Raw genomic sequence first — 21754 nt, forward strand, 5'->3', positions numbered from 1 at the left:
AGAAATACGAATGGCATATAAGCATCTAAAAAAATGTTCTACGTCACTAGTCATCAGGGAAATGCAGATTAAAACTACATTGAGATTCCATCTCACTCCTGTCAGATTGGCCACCATCATGAAAACAAATGATCATAAATGTTGGCGGGGATGTGGAAAAAAAGGAACCCTTCTTCACTGCTGGTGGGAATGCAATCTGGTCCAGCCATTGTGGAAAACAGTGTGGAGGTTCCTAAAACAGCTAGAGATTGATTTACCATATGACCCAGCTATAGCGCTCCTAGGCATATATCCAAAGGACTCATCTCATTTCCTTAGAAGTACATGCTCAACCATGTTTATTGCTGCTCAATTTATAATAGCTGGGAAATGGAACCAGCCTAGATGTCCCTCAACAGATGAGTGGATAATGAAGATGTGGTACATTTATACAATGGAGTTCTACTCAGCGGTAAAGAAAAATGAAGTTATGAAATTTGCAGAAAAATGGATGGACCTGGAAAGTATTATACTAAGTCAGGTAACCCAGGCCCAGAAAGCCAAGCGCCACATGTTCTCTCTCATATGTGGATCCTAGCTACAGATGACTGGGCTTCTGGGTGAGAATGAAAATACTTAGTAGCAGAGGCCAGTAAGTTGAAAAGGAGACATAAAGGGTGGAGAAAGGAAGGGAGGAGGATACTTAATAGGTTGATATTGTATATATGTAATTACAATGATTGTAATGGGGAGGTAATATGATGGAGAATGGAATTTCAAACGGGAAAGTGTGGGGGTGGGGAGGGAGGGAATTACCATGGGATATATTTTATAATCATGAAAAATGTTAATAAAAATTAAAAAAAAATAAGGAAAAAGAAAACAAAAAAAAAGAAATAATATTTGACTTTAAAAAGAATATAATTCTCTCGTTTTCAGCAATATAAATAAATCAGGAGGATAATACAATAAAATAACTCAGATACAGAAGAATAAGCACTACCTCTCACGATGTACATAGGACATCAGGTTCTAAGGGGAACTGGTAAGGGTGCCTGGGGTTACAGATGGACACTGCTGCTTTACAAGCTGCTGTGATTTGTATGTAAAGGGTCCCCCATGGTCCTATGCATTTGCACACTTGGCCCCCAGCTGGTGGCACTGTTTGGGAATGTTGTAGATTCCTTAGGATGTAGAGCCCTGCTAGAGCAAGTGGGTCACAGACCTCAGGCCTTAAGTCATAAGGACTTAGCCTCACTTCCTGTTCATCAGCTGCTTCCCAACTACAACTGTCTCCAGCCAGCTCTGCTTCATGCTATTACCACTGTGCCCTCCCCAACATGAAACTTTCCATCGAGCCTGTAAGCCAGAAGAAACGCTTTCCTTCCTTGAGTTGCTTCTGACCACGTATTTGTTCACAGCAAGTAGATAGTTAATAATGCTAATGGTTTTGGGAATCTGACTTTAGGTTGTCATGCTACACAGCAAGCACTTTTATTCCCTGACCATATCACCACTCACTTTTTGCATATGTATATGGCTTGTATGTGTGCCAGTGAGTGTGCATGTGTGTGTGCGTGGGTGTGTGTATGTGTGTGCATGTGGAGGTCAGAAGTTGGCATCCTGTGTCTGCCTCAATTGTTCTCCACCTTGTTTTTTGAGACAGGATCTCTCACTGAACCTGGAGCAAATGTATCCCTCAGATTTCTCAGAAGTCATCAAAAATAAATAAATAAATAAATATGACAATGACAACAATTCTGAAAAAAAGAGGAAAAAGAACAAATAGAACTAAGGAGAAGTGGTTTCATTTGCCTATGGAGGTCAGTGAGGCTTCTGAACACCCCAATTATAGATGACTAAACAAAAATCTCAGTGCTCAGGGTAGGGCACCTCCCTATGGTTTGTTGAACAGGGAGTGCCCGTAGACCTCCAGAACAATGCAAGCCTTTCCCACAGCTCTCAGTTGCCCACCAGAACTAGATGGTAAGACCATATTGCTGAAGAAAGCACAAGCTTCAGCTGCAGGACAAGAGAAGTCAAGCTAGAACTGAGACAGAAGCTTCTTCCCTACTAGCAAGCTCTCCTCATGCTACTGGGAGTAAAAAGTCATCAATAATTTTGGTCAGCTGTGGACTCAGCATGCTAAACTTTTGACCTTCCAGGCAGGATGTGTACACTGGCACAATAGTGGCATAACTGTCAGAGGTAACTAACTTCTTTCTGATGGGATTTGAAGCCCACTCCACATGAGGGAATTCATATCTGGCATCATAAACCTGGGTAAAATTCCATGACTGAGGAAGTTACAGATATAGGTGCGGAAGCAACCACTGCTGCTTTGCCAAATATACATGTTGCACCCATCAAACTGCCTTCTAAATATTGGTATTTTTGCTCATAGATTATTGCCTTGAACAAAGAAGTCTCTTTTTTTTTTTGTACTGAGCAGCAGTTACTGCAGAGACTTATAACTAGTCAAAGTGCTGAAAATAAGTAACTATTGGGTACTCTTCCCTAAAAGGGACATCTATATCACCCTCTCCATGGTCAGGGAACATTGTGTAAGACAGAACAGAAAGAATGTAAGAGCTGGTGGAAGGTGGTTGGAGTGTTGTAAAATGCTGTCTTTGTTCATAGCATGGCTATTACATTCATGAACTCACAGCAGCTCTGGTTGCCTACACAAGACCTGCACAAGACTGGGTCCATCCATATTCTGTCACGGGTTCAGGAAGGGCTCACATGTCCAACTCTTCCCTATGTATATAGGCAGTTACTTGTTGCTGAGGGGGATCACATTTTCTTCTGTAATGTATCCACTAGTAAGCAGCCACCAGGAAAAAAAAACCCATGCTACAGTAAATAACTCCCAACCCATGCTTATGCAAGCAACTCTAATAAAGCTCATTTGGACACACATGCACACACTCACACACACACACACACACACACACACACACACACACACAAAGTAGAAAAGTAACTAGATGGGAAGAAGGAGGATAGTAGGATATGTGAGTGATGTAGGTGGACAAAAGAGGCATAGAAGGTAAATGTGATCTCTCTCTCTCTCTCTCTCTCTCTCCATATATATATATATATATATGTACACACTGTGTATATATGTGTGTGCATGTGATTGTCAAAATAATTTTTAAATAAGACATTTGAAAATAAACTCCATTGAAGTACAAAAATTAAAAAGAACTTTTCTTAATGACATTTAACCTACACATATAAGTAGTACTTTGAAACAAATTCACAAGACAAAAAAAGAAGTTGCCATAGGATCCAAAGAAACAAGAGTATATAAAAAGCATTACAGCATATACCAAGTTAATATGCATAAATACAACACGAGAAAGGCCAGGCTCAGTGGAGCATGCAGTGTGAGGGAGCACAGTTGGAGATGAGTGCAGGGAAATGGCCAGGACTGCACTGCCCTGAGGTTCAGCTCCCTGCATAAGCAGCAAAGTCAGACAGTGTATAGTAGTCACCTTTACAAAGAGTTCTCCAGCTGACTTGGGAAGAATGGGTTTAACTGTGGTAAGAAAAGAGGAAAATACAGGTGCTGCTGGTTTGCCAAGGTGATAGTATCATGTGTGCCTGCCCTCCATTAGTCTGTATCAACAGTCAGAATTATTGATATTCCCTGCTGCTATAGGGAAAATTGCAAATTCTAACCAGAGAAATGCAGAAATGAGCTTCTATTCTAAAGGATAGAAAACATCTTTTTTTCTCCAAGAGAACCCACCTTCCATTCATGAACAATAGTTGAAGTACAAATTCTAATTATCCTGATTTAATCATAACAAATTATTAGATCACTGGCACATGTCATTACCTTTAACATGTGACTCTATGATACTGAGTACTTGTGTTGTTCATATATGTTTATGCAACTCCTTCCAGATCCAACATCCTTTCCTACAGGTCCTATTATAGTATGCTAGCTGAACAGGATACTATTGTTTTTCTTTTTGTTTGTTTGTTTGGTATTTGGTTTTTCAAGGTTGGGTCTCACTCACTTGGAATTCACTATCTAGTCTCAGGGTGGCCTTGAACTCAAGGCAATCCTCTTACCTCTGCCTCCTGAGTGCTGGGATTAAAAGCATGTGCCACCATGCCCAGCTGATACTATTTTTATACACCTTTTTGTATTTAATTTTTCTTATTTATTTGAGAGAATGAACAGAGGAAGAGAGAGAGGAGGTGGACAGAGAATGGGCATGCCAGGGCCTCCAGCCACTGCAAACAAACTCCAGACACATACACCCCATTGTGCAACTGGTTTACATGAGTCCTGAGGAATCAAACCTTTGGCTTTACAGGTAAGGTCCTTAACCACTAAGCCATCTCTCCAGCCCCTATTTTTTAAAATATTTTATTTATTTAATTATTTGAGACAAAGAGAAAGAGGAAGAGAGAGAGAGAATGGGAACACCAGGGCCTGTAGCCACCGCAAACAAGCTCCATAAATATGCAACACCTTATGCATCTGGTTTATGTGGGTACTAGAGAATTGAACCTGGGTCCTTAGGCTTTGCAGGCAAGTATCTTAACAGTTAAGCCATCTCTCCAGTCCAAGGACACTATTTTAAATTATTTTACAATTATTTCAATGGAAAAGATCAAAATTTTACTCAATTACTAGAGATAATTCAACTAGGACTAGTTATAAAAGAGAAATTCAGAATAGATTTGAATAATTTGCCTTGTGACATATGAGAACAAGAACCATATTTTGAAAGCCTTTGAAATTCCATTTCAAGCCAGTTGTGGTGGAGCACGTCTTTAATCTCAGCACTCAGGAGGCAGAGGTAGAAGGATGGCTGTCAGTTCAAGACCACCCTAAGACTACATAGTGAATTCCAGGTCAGCCTGGGCTAAAGAAAGACCCTACCTAAAAAAAAAAAAAAATGAATGAATGAAAACAAGAAAGAAAATTCTATTTCAGTGCCTTGAAAATAACATTTTATATTTAGGATGAAGACAAATAAATATGAATTTTCATATCTCACTCTTTTAAACATGTATCTGAGAATTTACTTGAGCAATTATACCAAGTATGCAATAATTTAGAATCTGATTTAATCACATATTTTTGTTTACTTGTATTTGAATTGAAGCTTGACTATCAACCACCCTAATTATTAATTAGTCAGCAATTATGAATTACAGGCTACATATTGTACAAAATGGTGACAATAGTTAATGGCAATGTATAATATTCTTTTTTAATTTTTAATTTTTTTATTAATTAGTTTTGCATTCAGAAAATACAGTCAGTTTGGTACCATTATTAGGCTTATCAGTGATTTATCCCCTCCTCTTGGTCCCTCCTTGTTGAGGTATATAGGTCAAGCATTGTGGAGTTAGCCCACATTGATGGGTAAGATAAATGTCTCTGCATATCATGACCCAACATGTGGCTCTGACATTCTTTCCACCCCCACTTCCACAAAATTTCCCTGAGCCATGTTGGGTTCATTTTGGTCTGCTTCAGTGATGAGGTGTTGGGGGCCTCTGAGACTCTGGCTCTCTGATTTGGTAGGAGTTGATTTTTCCCTGTGTTGGTCTCCTTCTGCCTTGTGCTGGTATCTGGTTCACCAGGAAAACAGCACCCTTTCTTGTTTCACCAATTTTTTTTAGTTTAAGCCAGGGCCCTTTTGAGGTATGATGGGGCGGCTCTCTCCTTAGAATCTGCATCTACCTGAAAAAGAGAAGCAGATTCTCCAACAGAGAGTAAGTTAGCACCATGACAAATGAGATAACCCTTACTTTTTTATAGAGAATTTAATAGGTGTAGACCCTCTTGTAGCTATGGGTCCTGAACCACTGAAGGGATCAGTTAGCCGAATCAAGAGCAGTTGGTTCCCCACCATGGCTGCGTGCCACTATTGCACTTATGTGGGCAGCACAACAGGTTATTTGCTGCTAAGTAGGTTAGACCATGAGTTGCTTGGACAGATATTGGTCATTTTCCCCCAGTCACCCATGTAGCACCTTCTGGCACTAGATGCGCTGTCTGGGGACTGACTCTCTTCCAACTTCCAGCCATGTCACTCCATTTTACATGTCAACCACATAAGGTGTCTTCAGCAGTAGGGTCTTACCACTAACCTTTGGTGGGTCATCAAGTACTCTGACAGAAATCCATCTTTCTTTTAGGAAATCTTAGGGTCTCTCTGATCAAAAGCTCATTGTGGATGATAGCCATATGCTGGTACTGGGAGTTACAGGTCAGTGCCCACTAAGAGAAGGAAGAAAAACATAACTAATATGAAAGAGTTAGAGAGAAGAGAGAGAGAGAGAGAGAGAGAGAGAGAGAGGGAGGGAGAGAGAGGGAGGGAGAGAGAGAGAAGCTGTAGAAGATTAAGATCAATTTGGATCATACCCTCTCCAGTGTCCTGTGGCTCAGGTGTTCCCTCTAAGGGCCTGGTGAAGGTTCAGCCATTTGGTCTGCCTTGTAGGAAGTAGAATTTTATGGCACTAAATAGAGTAGTTTTTAGTCTTCTCAGCTCAAAAACAATATATATATATATATATATATATATATATATATATATATATATATATATTGTAATTAGCTCAATTTATTCATTAAACAATGTGTGTATATAGTTAAAATCAAGCTTTACATAACAGATACACACAGTTTTTCTATATATTCACAAGATTAAATTTATTTTTAATTTAAAAAATAAAGAACCATAGTTTTTAATTCTAGGAGTTTTGAATTCTCAAATAGCCTAAAGACCAATTTCTTGTCCTAGACAATTTATGATGTTTGACAAAGTAAAAGCAGACAAAATAGGGCTTGGAGAGATGGCTTAGTAGTCAAGGTGCTAGCCTGCAAAGCCTAATAGCCTGGGTTCAATTCCCCAGTACCCACATAAGGCCAGCTGCACAAAGTAGTGCACGCATCTAGAGTTCATTTGCAGTGGCTAGAAGCCACGGCATAATCATTCTCTCTACCTATATCTTTTTTTTTCACTTTCTTTCTCCTTCCTTGCAAATAAATAAGTAAATATTTTAAAAAGAAAAGTAGACACAATAGTCAATAAATATTTTATTAAACTAAAAAATGAACAAGCCACACATGATAATGTTAATATTAATAATTTACCTCATAATTTACTTCTTGAACCCTAAACCCTAGATTTGTGCCTAACTTTAATCAAAAATATTGAATAAAATAAAGCTGAGAAAAATAATCATTAACTTATTATATTTATTGAGTAAAGTACAGAGTCTAGGAAAGGTGACCACATGGCTAGAGATCCATGCAGTGGGCCTGGGAAAACAGTGAAGAAAAAGACCAAAAAAGATAGTTCAAAGATCTCCTGACATGTGGGGATTAGGAGGGGATAAGAGCCCATGTAAAAAGTAAAACCTAAGGTGGTTCTCCCCTCAGCTCAGCCAAGCTGGGCCTGGGCCCAGTCAAGGGGAAACTCACCAGCAGCTGGAAGTTCCCAAGTGATCAGGTAGCTCAGAAATCTTGTTCTTCCCGGCAGTGGACCCGGAAGATATTCTGGCTTAGCTCATTTGAAGGAGAGTTGATTGGTTTGGGCTAGGGACAGTCTCAGGAAGAGGCTAGCATGATGCCAAATCCTGTGCTTAACATTGACCAACCACAATGTTAAGGTTACATTTAAATTCTAAGAGAGACCTCCCTCCCAGGAGGGGCCTAATTTGTCTGTGGAAAAAATAGATATAGGTAAGCGATAAGAAATCAGATCCTAGCCCAAAGACATTCCCTCTTTCTTTAATTTCAGGGGTCACCCTAACTGCTTAAAAGAGCTACCTGACTATCTGACTCCCTCTCAATTAAATTAAAAAATAATTATGTTTCAGATACAATGGAAGCCATTTATTCATAGGTTGGCATGCATAAGGACATACACTAGAGAAAAGATAATCTTCAATAAGTGGTGATGATGAAAATTAAAACTAAATATCAACCTTTTACCAGGTATAAAAAGCCAATTCTAAGTATATCAGAGAAATGTATCCTGCATAAAAACCATAAACTACTAGAAGAAAATCCATATTAGAATAAAATATTTGATGGGCAAATCCCCAAAGCAGAGGGGATAAAAGCAAATATAGATGAGTGGTGTTACATAAAAACTAAGGAATTTGCCCAGCAAAGAAAACAGTGAACAGAGTGAAGATGCAACTTAAAATGGAATAAAATATTTGTAAACTACTCATCTGGCAAGAGATCAACATGTAGAATATATAAAGAACTTAAAGTGGCTAAAAGCAAAAACACAATTAAACATGGACATTGTAGCTAGAGAGATGGCTTAGTGGTTTACGTGCTATCCTGCAAAGCCAAAGGACTTCAGTTCAATTACCCAGGACCCACATAAGCCAGATGCACAAAGTGGCACATACATCTGGAGTTTGTTTGCAATGGCTGGAGGCCCTGGAATGCCCATTCTCTCTCTCTCTCTCTTTCTCTCTCCCTCTCTCTCTCATGAAAAAATAAAAATATTTTAAAATAACAGAAAAGAAGAAAAACTTGTGTCAGTAGTATAAATAAAAAAATATTTGTAAAAAAATGGATATTTGATCTGAATAGTCATTTCTAAAACAAGACACAGTTTCTATATATACTAGATTTCTATACATAAAATGATCAGTGTTTGAGGTATAAACTTTAATTAGCCTGTGGTGGTGGTACATGTCAGCAGAAAATTGTTGATGAGGCAGGGGCAGGGGGATCAGGAGTTTGAGGCCAGCCTGGGCTACACATTGCTGGGTATGGTGACCCACACTTTTAATCCCTGCACTCTAGAGGCATATATAGAAAGATCACTGTGAGTTGCTTGGACAGATATTGGTCATTTTCCCCAGTCACCCATGTAGCACCTTCTGGCACTATACACGCTGACTGTCTGGGGACTGACGCTCTTCTAGCTTCCAGCCATGCTGTTCCATTTTAAGTGTCAGCTGCATATGGTGGCTTCAGCAATAGGGTCTTACCACTAACTTTTGGTGGGTCATCAAGTACTCTGACAGAAATCTGTCATTCTTTTAGGAAACCTTGTAAGTTTCTCTGATCAAAAGCTCATTGTGGATGATAGCCCCATGCTGGTACTGGGAGTTACAGGTCAGTGCCCATTAAGAAAATGAGGAAAAAGATAACTAATATACAAGAGTTAGAGAGATGAGAGAAAGGGAGAGACAGGGAGGGAAGATGTAGAAGATTTAGGTTAGACTTGATCCAACCCTCTCCAGTGTCTTGTGGTTCAAGTGTTCCCTGTAAGGGCCTGGTGAAAGTTCAGCCATTTGGTCTGTCTTTTAGGAAGTATAATTTTATGGTACCATTGCCGTTTGGGTCTCGATTAGTGTTTCCCACCCCTTCGATGCCCTCCCCCCCCCCTCCATCCTAGTGTCTAGTCCATGAGATGCTTGCTGGGTATGAAAGGTATCTTGGGTAGATTCAAGTTAGGTGCTGTACATGAGTGAGACTATGTGGTGATTTTTTTTTTTTTTTTTTTGTTTTCTGTGATTTGGTAAGTTCACTGAGAATAATCTGTTCCAGGTTCAAACATTTTTCCTCAAATTTATTTGTGTCATTTTTTCTTACTGCTGTATAGAATTCTATTGTGTAGATATACCACATCTTAGTTATCCATACTTCTTGTGATGGACATCTGGATTGATTCCAGCTCTAAGCTATTACGAATTGAGCCACTACAAACATGTTTGAGCAAATCTCTCTGGCCTGTGGTTTGAAGGTTTTAGGGTAGATGCCCAGTAAGGGAATGATTAGGTCTGTTGGTATCTCTATAGTCAACTTTTTCAGGAGTCTCCATGTTTCTTTCCAAACTGTTTGTACCATCCTACGTTCCCCCAAACAGTGGATGAGTGTTCCTACTTCTCCACATGCTAGCCCCCATTTATTTTTGTTTGATTTTTTGATGCTTGTTATCCTTATTGGGGTAAGGTGGAATCTCATAGTTGTTTTAATTTGCATTTCTCTGATGATTAGGGATAATGAACATTTTCTTAAGTGTGTGTTTGTCATTTGTATTTCTTCCTTTGTGAACTGACTGTTCAGCTCATTGCCCCATTTTGTGAGTGGGGTGTTTGACTTCTTACTGTTTAGATTTTTGAGTTCTTTGTAAATTCTAGAGATTAGGCCTCTATCAATTGGATAACCCGCAAATATTTTCTCCCATTCTGTGGGTAATATATTAGCAATGCTTATTATATGCTTCTCTGTAAAGAAACTCCTCAGCTTCATGTGATCCCATTGGTTGAGTGACTGTTTAAGATTGTGAGTTTTGTTCAGGAAGTCTTTTTTTCATTCCTATATCACAGAAAGTACTTCCTAAATTTTCTTCCAGTAGTATTCGAGTTTCTGGTCTTATATTGAGGTCTTTGATCTATTTGGATTTGAGTGTAGTGCATGGTGAAATGTGTGGATCAAGTTTCAGTTTCCTGCATGTGGTTATCCAGTTTGTCCAGCACCATTTGTTGAAGATGCTGTCTTTTTTCCAGCCTATATTGTTCGGGCCTTTGTTGAATATCAAGTAGCTATAGTTGACCCAAACTCTGGGTCCTCAAGTCTATCTGTTGGTCTATAACACTGTGTTTATGCCAGTACCATGCTGTCTTCATTACTATGGCTTTGTTATATAGATTTATATCAGGTATGGTGAGGCCACCAGAGGTATTTCTTTTGATGAGGATATGTTTGGATATGTGAGGCCTTCTGCCTTTTCATATGAAATTTGAGATCATTTTTTTCTATCTCTGTGAAGAACACTGTTGGGATTTTAATTGGGATTGCATTAAATCTATATACTGCCTTTGGTAGGATTGTCATCTTCACAATGTTAATTCTGCCTATCCAGGAGCATGGGAGGACTTTCCATTTTCTCAAATCCCCCTCAATTTCTTTTTTGAGTGTTTTTATGTTTTCATTGCATAGATATTTCACTTCCTTGGTTAACATCATTCCAAGGTATTTTTGTTGTTATTGTTGCTATTGAAAATGGGACTATGTCCCTTATTTCCTTCTCTGTATCTTTGTCATTTGCATATAGAAATGCTACTGATTTTTGTGCATTGATTTTGTATCCTACTACTTTGCTATAGGAGTTAATCACATTCAGGAGTTTTGGGATGGAGTCTCTTGGGTCTCTTCCATATACAATCATGTCATCAGTGAATAGAGATAACTTAGCTTCTTCCTTTCCAAATTGTTTCCCTTTTATTTCCTTCTCCTGTTTTATTGCTTGAGCTAGGATTTCCAGTACTATATTGAAGAGCAGAGGTGAGAGTGGAAAACTTGTCTTGTTCCTGATCTTAATGGGAATTCCTCAAGTCTCTCTCCATTAAGTATTATTTGGGCCTTAGGAGCTTTGTATATTGCCTTTATTATGTTAAGATATGCACCAATGGGAGGGCTGGAGAGATGGCTTAGCAGTTAAGCGCTGGCCTGTGAAGCCTAAGGACCCTAGTTCGAGGCTCAATTCCGCAGCCATATAAACCAGATGCACAAGGGGGTGCATGCATCTGGAGACGTTTGCAGTGGCTGGAGGCCCTGGTGCACCCATTCTCTCCCTCCCTCCCTCCCTCCCTCCCTCTCTCTCTCTCTCTCTCTCTCTCTGCCTCTTCCTCTGTCTGTCGCTGTCAAATAAATAAATAAAAATAAACAAAAAAAATTAAAAAAAAAAAGATATGCACCAATTATGCCAATTCTCTCCAATGTTTTGATCACGAAGTGATGTTGTATCTTATGTGGTGTATTACATTGACAGATTTCTGTATGTTGAACCACCTGTGTGTTTCTGGGATCAATCTTATTTGGTCAAGATGGATAATGCTTTTGCTATGTTGTTGGATTCGGTTTGCAAGGATTTTGTTCAGGATCTCTGCATCTAAGTTCATTATGGAAATAGGCTGGTAATTTCCTTTTCTTGTGGCATCTCTGCCTGGTTTTGGAATTAGGGTGATACTAGCTTCATAAAAGGAGTTGGGTAGCTTTCCTTGTTCTCCAATTGTGTGGCACAGTTTTAGGAAGATTGGTTTGAGTTCTTCCATGAAGGTTTAATAGAATTCAGCTGAGAAGCCATCTGGTCCTGGACTCTTCTTTCTGGGGAGGTTTTTTATTACTTTTTCAATCTCCATGAGTGTGATGGGTCCATTGAGGTGATTAATATGCTCTGAGTTTAGCTTTGATAGATGGTATACATCCAGGAATTTATCAATCTCCTCCACATTATCCAGTTTTGTGGAGTAGAGGTTTTTGAAATAACTCCTCATGATTCTCACAATTTCACATATGTCTGTTGTGATCTCTCCTTTTTCATTTTGAATTTTGTTAATTTGGAGCTTCTCCTTTTTTTGCTTGATCAAATTGGCCAGGGGTTGGTCAATTTTTTTTTTTTTTTCAAAGAACCATCTCTTTGTTTTGTCAATTGTCTTAATTGTTTCCTTGGTTTCCAGTTCATTAATTTCTGCTCTGATTTTAATTATTTCTTTCCCTCTGGAGATCTTTGGGTTAGATTTTTCTTGTTTTTCCAGTGCCTTTAGGTGGATGGTTAGGTTATTGATTTGGGATCTTTCTGTCTTTTTTATGAAGGCATTGAGTGCTATGAGTTTTTCCCTGAGGACCACCTTCATTGTGTCCCATAAGTTTTGGTATGATGTATTCTCATTGTCATTCAATTCCAGGAATTTTGCAATTTCATTTTTTATCTCATCCACTATCCATTTGTTGTTTTATAGTGTGCTCTTCAGTTTCCAGGTGCCGTTGGGATTCTTGGTGGGTCTTTTCTTGTTGATTTCTAGCAATATAGCATTGTGATCTGATATCCTACAGGGAATTATGTCAATTTTCCTAAATATGTGGAGGCAGGCTTTGTGACCCAGTATATGGTCTATTTTAGAGAATGTTCCATGGGCTGCTGAAAAGAATGTGTAGTCTGTGCAATTGGGATGGAAAGTTCTGCAGATGTCCATTAGGTCTAAGTGATCTGTGGTTTTGTTGAGATCTCTTACTTCCCTGTTGAGTTTATATTTCGATGATCTGTCTATTATTGATAATGGTGTATTGAAGTCCCCAACTATGATGGTGTTGGTGGTTATTTCTGTTTTATTGTCAAGTAGGTTTGGTTTTATGAACTGTGGTGCCCCTGTGTTTGGTGCATACAGATTTATGATTGTAATATCTTCTTGATGGATCATTACCTTGATAAGTAGGAAGTAGCCTTCTTTGTCTTTTTTGATTATTTTTGGTTTGAACTCTATTTTATCTGATATTAATATAGCTACACCTACTTGTTTCTTATTCACATTTGTTTGGTATATTGTTTTCCACCCTTTCATCCTGAGGAGGTGTCTGTCTTTAGTGGTGAGGTGGGTTTGTTGAAGGCAACAGTTTGAGGGGTCTAATTTTTTGATCCATCCTGTTAACTTGTGTCTCTTGATGGGTGAATTAAGGCCGTTAATATTTAGGGTAATGACTGTGAGATTTGATTTGATCCCTGCCATATTGTGATGGTAGATGTGTGTTAGTATTTTCATGGATTTTGAAGTTTTTTGTGCCTACTCTGTGTTTGGTTATTGTGATCTGCTTCTTGTAGGCATTTGTGTTTGGTTATTTGTTTCTTCTCTGTGGAGAATTTCCTGAAATACTCTGTGTAGGTTTGGTTTTGTGTTCATATAATTGCAAAGCTGAGTTTTGTCATTAAAAGTTTTTATTTCACCATCTATTATGAGGAATACTTTTGCCAGGTAGAGTTGTCTGTGTTGGAAGCCATAGGTTTTTAGACTTTGTAATGTTTCTTTCCAGGCCTTTCTAGCTTTCAGGGTTTCCATTGAGAAGTCTGAGTTAATTCTGATGGAGTTACCTTTGAAAGTGGTGTACTGTTTTTCCCTAGCTGCTTTTAGGATTTTTGCTTTGGTGTCAATGTTTATGTCTTGGAGAGTTTCTCCTTTGGTCCAGTCTGTTTGGAGTTCTGTTGGCTTCTTGTATCTTGATTGGCCTTTCTTTTAAGAGACTGAGGAAGTTTTCTTCAATTATTTTGTTAAATAAGTTCTCCATGCTTTTGGTCTGAAATTCTTCTCCTTCTGGTATTCCAATGATTCTGATATTAGGACATTTAAGTGTATCCCACAATTCCCTCATGTTCTGTTCACAGGAACTTTTGAACTTACTGAAATTTTTGAACTCTCAAACTGTTTCTTCCATCTTGTCTTCCAGATCAGAGTTTCTATCCTCTACTTTGTTGACTCTATTCTTGAGAGCCTCTAGAGAGTCTTGACCTTGTTCAATTAAGTTTGCATTTTCTACTACTTTTCTATGTATCATTTCCATCCTTCTGTCAAGCTCCCTTTTCACATCATTTTATGATTTTCATGATGATTCTTGGAATTCATCCTTGCATTTCTTTATGTCTTCATTTAGTATAGCCAGCTGATTTTTACGGTCCTCTTTTTTTCACTCTCCCCCAAACTTTTAACTCTCTTTGAACTCCTTCCACTCTCTAATCAATTTATTCTAGCTTAGTGATGGTAGCATCCACATGATTATTGGTCCTTTGTTGTTTTCCTGCAAATTCTACCAGTAGGTTGGTCATGGTTGCATTGCTTATAGCTTCAAGTTGATGTTCTGATCCTGATGACTTTTCTATGTTTTGGTTAGATGAACTCATTGTAGGACTGGGTGATCTACCTGGATTTTTTTGCATTTGATTTTTTATGTTCTTTCTTTTGCACTGTGGTTTGCCCATGACAGTGTATGGGCTGGTAGATAGGTAGGTCAGCCTGGGCTGTAGCGCAAAGGGAATCTGAGGCAGCCTGGGGCAGTTGCCAAGCAGCCTGTGCTCTGGATCCCACTTGCCAAAGCCACCTATCTGCTGCCTGAGAGGGGTGCTAAAGTTGTCTGAATGCTCAAGCTGCAATGTACTCAAGCTGCCTGTGTTTGTACTTGGAAAGGGACTGAGGTACCAAGCCCTGAAGCTGCCCAAACTCTGGCTGGGAGCACTGGGACCTGGAAATAGTCTGTGCTCCCCCGCCATAGGAGAATGGAGGATGGCCCATGCGGCAGACAGGTAGGGGATAGCACCTGAGCTGGCACAAGCAAGATACGCAGTCTGGGCTTGTGTGGCAGTTGCTGTGGGACTGGGCTCGCTGAACATGCAGTGGAAGGAGCAGTAATGTGGGCAAGTGTGCAGAGCAGTTTAAGCTTCTGCTAACAGGGATTGGTTGGCACACAATTGGAGCACGGCAGCTGCAGTGGCAGGTGAGGCATTGGGCCTCAGTGGCTATTTGGTGGGAGGGGTGGTCTACCTGCCTGCGAGGGGATCCACAATTCCCTGTACCCACCCCCCTCCATGCCCTCCCACTGACAAGAAGACCTAGAAAACCCTTAATGTCTTGCCTTTCTTTCCCCAGGATTTGCAGCACAGCTAGGCAGTCACCATCTTGGCTGGAAGTCCCTCATTCAACCTTGATCAAACTCTCTGGCATGTGCAGAAGAATGCAGCCAGGCATTATCCTAGTATCCCAGTTCCAAAAAGATTCTCTGTTGTCTTTCCTTCCACTTTGAAAGTTCCAAAGCAAAGTCTCCAAATACATTTCTCTCTGCATTTTGCATCAAACTCTCACTATAATAGTGCATATAAATTGGTTTACCACTCTGTAAGGCTTCTGAGATTGCAATTACCAAATTCTGCCCCATTCCTCCAGCACAAAAGTTACAAGAGACCAAAATCCATGCAGTTAGACTCAACTTCAGCTACACCCCAACTCTCTGGTACAGAATTCTGTTGTAGATAATTTCACAATGCTATGATGAACCTATAAACAGGAAGCAGTATATGGGCAAAGGGGATTTATTCCAGGCTTATAGATTTGGGAGAAGTTCTGTCAGTGGCAGAAGAACCAGGCTCCCTTTCATAGATACAAGCAGAGAAACAACCAAACATGCAGCAAACACCAAAAGCAATGAGCAGAGTTCTGCCAGATTTCACGCAGCTCTCTCCACACTTTGGCTGGAATGAGATCCACTCCCAACACCTTTGGGCTCTACGCCAAGATCCATGCCCAGAGACTGCTCATCCAGCCCAAAAGCTGGAAACCCAAGTCACAAGCTTAAAAAAAAAAAAAAAAAAAAAAAAAAAAAAAAAAAAACACTGAGTCTATTGGGGAATATACATTCACATTCAAACCACCACAGACTCCCTCTTGTTTCCCACAGAGCAACTATAGCATCATGTTTAAAATCATTGATTTGATCTAAATATAATAAGTCTAATGTCCAGAACCATAAATTACTTTACTTAAAGTAATAGAACAAAATGTCCCTATAAAAAATGCCAACCCATGGGCTGGAGTGATGGCTTAGCCAGATGCACAAGGTAGCACATGTAACTGAAATTTGTTTACAGTGGCTACATACCCTGGTACACCCTTCCCTCTCTCTCTCTCTCTCTCTCTCTCTCTCTCTCTCTCTCTCTCTCTCTCTCTCTCTCTCTCTCTCTGACTTATACACCCCTTGACAGGTAGATTAATTCAGAGTCTATTTTCTGAGCTGTAAAATGACAAACATTGCCTTAATAGTTTCACAAAATATCAGTCTAGCATATAACAAGTATTCATGAGAGTCCCTGAAATGATCACCAGAATCCCTACAGTATGGAAACAAGTCCTTCAATGTACAAATTTAGTCATTTCTCCTTGCATCTTTTGTGTTCTCCTTGGAACTGTCAAGCCTGACAAGCATCAGGTCTTCTGAATGGTTTTGTCAACAGATTCTCTATTTATAGGCCTCTGGGTCACATCTCCTTTCCTTTGGCTATTCCCATGTGCCTCACACAGCTTCTAGCATAGTCATGACTGTTTATCCTATGTGGCTGGGCTAGGGTGAAAGCTTATAAGAAGATCCTAAGAAAAACAAACTGTACCAGTTGCAGGTATAAAGGAAGTAGATAAGTAACTGTGGTTATTTATGTCCTTTCTCAGAATAAGCTTTTTTAGCGAAATTGTCTAGGTAGTATATCCCACCATACAGTTTCTCTTCCCTCAAGATTTTCTGAGTTAAAAGAAGTTTATCAATCAGGAATAGCCTGTCAAGGCTACATGTGACTTCTATATTACCTGCTAGTTTTAGGGATAGTTATTAACTCCTTAGTTCCCTCTAGTTTTCAGGGAAAGCTTTTAACCCTTCAATACTAGTCAACTTCTCATTGCAGAAACAAAATACTTAACCAAAATCAGCTTAAGGAAGGAATGGTTTACTTTAGCTTACAGCTTCAGTGTGCAGTGCATCATGACAGGAAAGGCATGTCAATGAGAGCTGCTCACAGTCATTCCATCAGTGAGGAAGCAGAGTGATGAATACTGCTGCCTAGCAAGCTCCCTCCTTCTAATACAGTTCAGGGCCACAAACCAAAACTGTACCACCCACCACTTCAATTATCAGAATCAAGATATGCTCAGAGACTACCTTACAGGTGATCTGAGGCCCAGCCATATTGACATAATAAATATAAACCATTACAAGTCCAACCCTTGTCAACTTGACACCCAAACACATCACACTTTTAAATGATAGCATTTCACCCCTTATCTCCATTAAGCTCATAGCTATTTCATAATGCAAAATACATTCAGTACCCATAGTCTTTATCAGTTCCAACAATGTTTAAATTATAAAGCCCTGTCTGAGACTCAAGGTAGTTTCTTAATAATGAGTTCTATAAAAACAAACACAAGTTACATACTCCCAACATATAATGGCACAGAATAAATATTCCCATTTCAAAAGAGAAGAATGGGGGCATAGCAAAACTGAAACCCAACAGGACAAACATGAAATCTTGCAGCTCCAGGTCCATTGTCTGTGACTCATGATGAAAACCTCTGGGATCTTAGGCTTAGATAGCTCCACCCTTCCTTATCATGAGCTAAGCTTCCATGGTGCACATTTTTTTTTTCTCAGCCTTTCTATCTTCCAAATTGCCACAAGAATGCCCATTAAGCTCAGCTTGTACTATTTTAAGGCCTCTATAGTCAAAAGGTTGAAAACCTTCTACATTCTTCCTGCAAACCAGTTCCAAAAGACTTAGAACCAAATGATCAAGTTCATTATAGCAATAGTCCCACTTCTCAGTACCAGTTTGCTGTATCAGTTACTCTACTTTGCTGAAACAAAATGTATGGTCAGAAGTAACTCAGGGAATAAAGAATTTATTTCAACTTACAATAACAGAGGGTGGAGTATACCATGGCAGGGAAGGCATGGCAGGAGAAGAAAGCAAACTTATGTCAGCAGTAGGGAAGGAAAGAGTGATGAATGTGAGATGGTCACCCAGCTCTCTCATTTATGCAGTCCAGGATCCAGCCAATGGAATGATGCTACTCACAGTTAAGATTGGTATTCCTACATTCTCACAGACATGCACAAAGGCTAACATAATCTACACAATTCCTCACAGGTGATTTAGGTCTGTCAAGTTGACAGTCAATATAATCATCACAAACTCTATCTCAGATGTTCCCCTTTCCCTTCAAAAGAAAAAAGAACTTTCTCTGGAGGTTAGAAGATTTAGAAGAAATCCGAAGCTGAAGAACAGACAAGTGAGTCTTGTGAAACTGAGGTCTCAAGTGCTTCGGACAGCAATAAAAGAGATAATGAGACACTGACCCACAAAATGGAAACTAACATGGAGACCTGAGAGGGACAAATGACCACTAAGCTGGAAATTCTGCAAGAGGAGGACCTGCACACTAAAGAAATGCAGAAGAACAGAGAATTAGAGTGTTTGCAAGAGTAGGACCAGCACATTGAAGACATGCAAAAGAAAAGAGAATCCAACTGACAGAAAGCTGGAAGAAGCCATTCTACATGCAGTTCAATGGGAGAGATACCACCAGTGAGAATACACAACAGTGGACACTGCAAGCCTTAGATTTGGCCAGCCAGGCCAAATGAGCCAACAGGTGCAATAGTGGCATGTCTGTCATGGTGGCAACCAACTACGCTCCAATTGGACTGGAGGCCCGCTCCATGGGAGGGAATACATCCCTGATACTGAAAACTTAAAAGAGGGGTAGTCATGAGCACTAGGGGTATAACATCTGCTGATGTCTGCATAAATGTATATACTATGCTTATCAAACTGCCCAGTAAGCACTTTTCTTAATATTCGTGCCCTTATATTAATGCTACTCTCACTTTGGGTAGAGAATCTTCTCTTTTCAGATGGCAGTGACCTTGGGATGACTCAGAAGGTATCATAGTACTGGAAAGAAGTGACTGGAGTATTGAGTAATATCTCAATCACACCTTCCAAGGCTCAGGGTCTAATGTGGAAGAGGTGGCAGAAAGAATGTTAAGAGCCAAAGGAAAGGTAGGACTCCTTACAACGTGCTCCCTCAAGACATAAAATGGCCTGGGTATCCATGATCTCACAGTTCCTAACACTACCTAAACAAGACCATCATAAGAGAAGGAAACAATCATGACATCAAAATAAAAGAGAGACTGATTGAGATGGGGAGGGGATATGATAGAGAATGGAATTTCAAAGGGGAAAGTGGGGGGAAGGGGGGTATTACCATGGGATATTTTTTATAATCATGGAAAATGTTAATAAAAAAATGAGAAAAAGAAAAGAGAATCCAAACGAGCTGGTGTTGAGACTGAAGCTGACAAATTTGTCTTGAAAACTTTTTCTTACCACCTTCCTAAATATCTAAAGGCTGTACTGGCTAGTGTCATTTTTCCCACCCTGACAAATATTCTCGAATATATATATATATATCCAGACTATAGGATGCTGCTTTAAGGGGTAAAAAGGGAAAACTGAAAATGTTTTACTCTTTTTCCATAGTGTTGGTCTTTGGAATGTAGCTATTTTTGTTGTGAATCTTCTCAATTTCAGTACACATGGTATTCTGGTACTGCATTTGCTCAGTGAAATCGTTTATGAAAAGAATGTGTAGTGGCTATTTCAAAATATTAATGCTGAATATCCACTTTTTAATCCCACCTGTGTCCCAATCTTACCAGATGTGACTGTTTCTTGAATGGTTAATAAATTTTCTAGTGCTGGTGGCAGCTAATTCTGTGCAGGGAGTAATAAACTGTAGAGACTGTCCCAGTTTGTATTCCAGTTAAGCTCTTTGTGCTCATACAAATACCCAGTATGCACATTACTGTGAGTCTCTGCTCTGTGTCTCTTGCTTAAGCATCCTGTAAATGGTGTTCTCCCACAATCTTCACTCTGGGCTGATGTTTCATCCCAGATCAGCTGTTACTAAATTCTTTCAGATGCTTATTTGCAAACAAGAAGCTTTCTTGTTGTTGTTGTTGTTTCTGAATCTCTGTTAAAAGCTAAACTAAAGGTATAAATGGAGCATCTAGAAAATAGCTGAGCAATAATATTAAGTTCATATGTTTTACTCTTTGCTTAATATTACAGTTGGGCAGTAAAGGTACAATCTAACATTGTTTTTTCATAGAAGCAATGTGTCAAGAGTCAGAATACAATAAAAAATGTTTCTGCTGTTAAACAAAATAATTGCTAGATATTTCCAAAGTCATAATTTCTTATAAAGTGATGAGCTGAGCTTAGAGTTGATGCCATATTTTGCTCTTAGTTTCACTTCTCAAGAGAGAAATTGGTAATGTCTGCTATCAGATGAAACATAAATTATTAAACTAGCTGATGCTGTAGCTTAAATGCCCCCCCAAAATCCCTCTACCAAATTGTTCTAAATAATTACTTCCACTAATAAAAAAATCACAAGGTCTCAATATCCTATAAAAAAGATACTTATATATCCATGTTCATTGCTGTTCTAGTCACAATAGCTAAGAAATAGGATCAACCTAGATGTCCATCAACTGAGGAATGAATGATTAAAATAGGTTACACACAATGGAATTTTATAGATCTAGTAAGCCCGTCCTTTAACTTACATGGAAAGAAATTGATAAATCTATAAAAATTAAGCATTTTCTCTTGAAATGCTCTAGGACAAGGTACCTATAAGGAAGTGTAAGAGAAAAGCAAACGAGAACACCAGACCTGATCTCTACAGATAGTTCATTCAGAGAAACAGTGAGGGTTTTAATAGCCCTCCCTGAAAATTAGAGGGAACTAAAGCGTTAATAACTATCCCTAAAACTAGCAGGCAATAAAAAAGTCACAGAGGTAGTCAGCCTCATTAAGTTTAACACCTTCTCTGATGTACTCCCCTTGAGCTCAGATAGCCTTAAAGGGCCAGGGGCTATCTGAGTATCCTCCCTTAGACATTCCTGGCTAAAGAAGCCTATTCTGAACAAGGACAGAAACAGCTACAATCTTCTTACCAATTGCACCTGGTAAGGTCTGTTTCTTGGGATCATCCATATAAGTTTGAACCTCAACCTGGCTCAGGGCTTCAGCCTTCATCCCACAGGAAAGCTGCTGCCCCTCATTGCTTCCCTCAGTAAACAGTCTGTCTGTAGAGATCAAGTCCGGTGTTTTGTTTTGCTTTTCTCTTACACTTTCCTTACAGCACCCCAATAGAAGGAACCCTGAGTGGATGCCTTCTTGTGAAAAGACTTCAAGGAAACCTATCTGTTTATCCAGAAAATCTTTTTTTTCATGAGGAAGAAATCTGGGTTTCCAGGTAAAATGGCAGATCAGAAGCCTGACTAATAAAACTGGGTGAAATAAAAGTCAAGATAATACCCACTAAGCTCATTCCCTGAAAAAGACAAGATGCACATGAACTTAGTAAGCCAGGTAAG

Source organism: Jaculus jaculus, chromosome 10 (genome assembly GCF_020740685.1).
Source record: "Jaculus jaculus isolate mJacJac1 chromosome 10, mJacJac1.mat.Y.cur, whole genome shotgun sequence".
In the NCBI taxonomy this organism is placed as follows: domain Eukaryota; kingdom Metazoa; phylum Chordata; class Mammalia; order Rodentia; family Dipodidae; genus Jaculus; species Jaculus jaculus.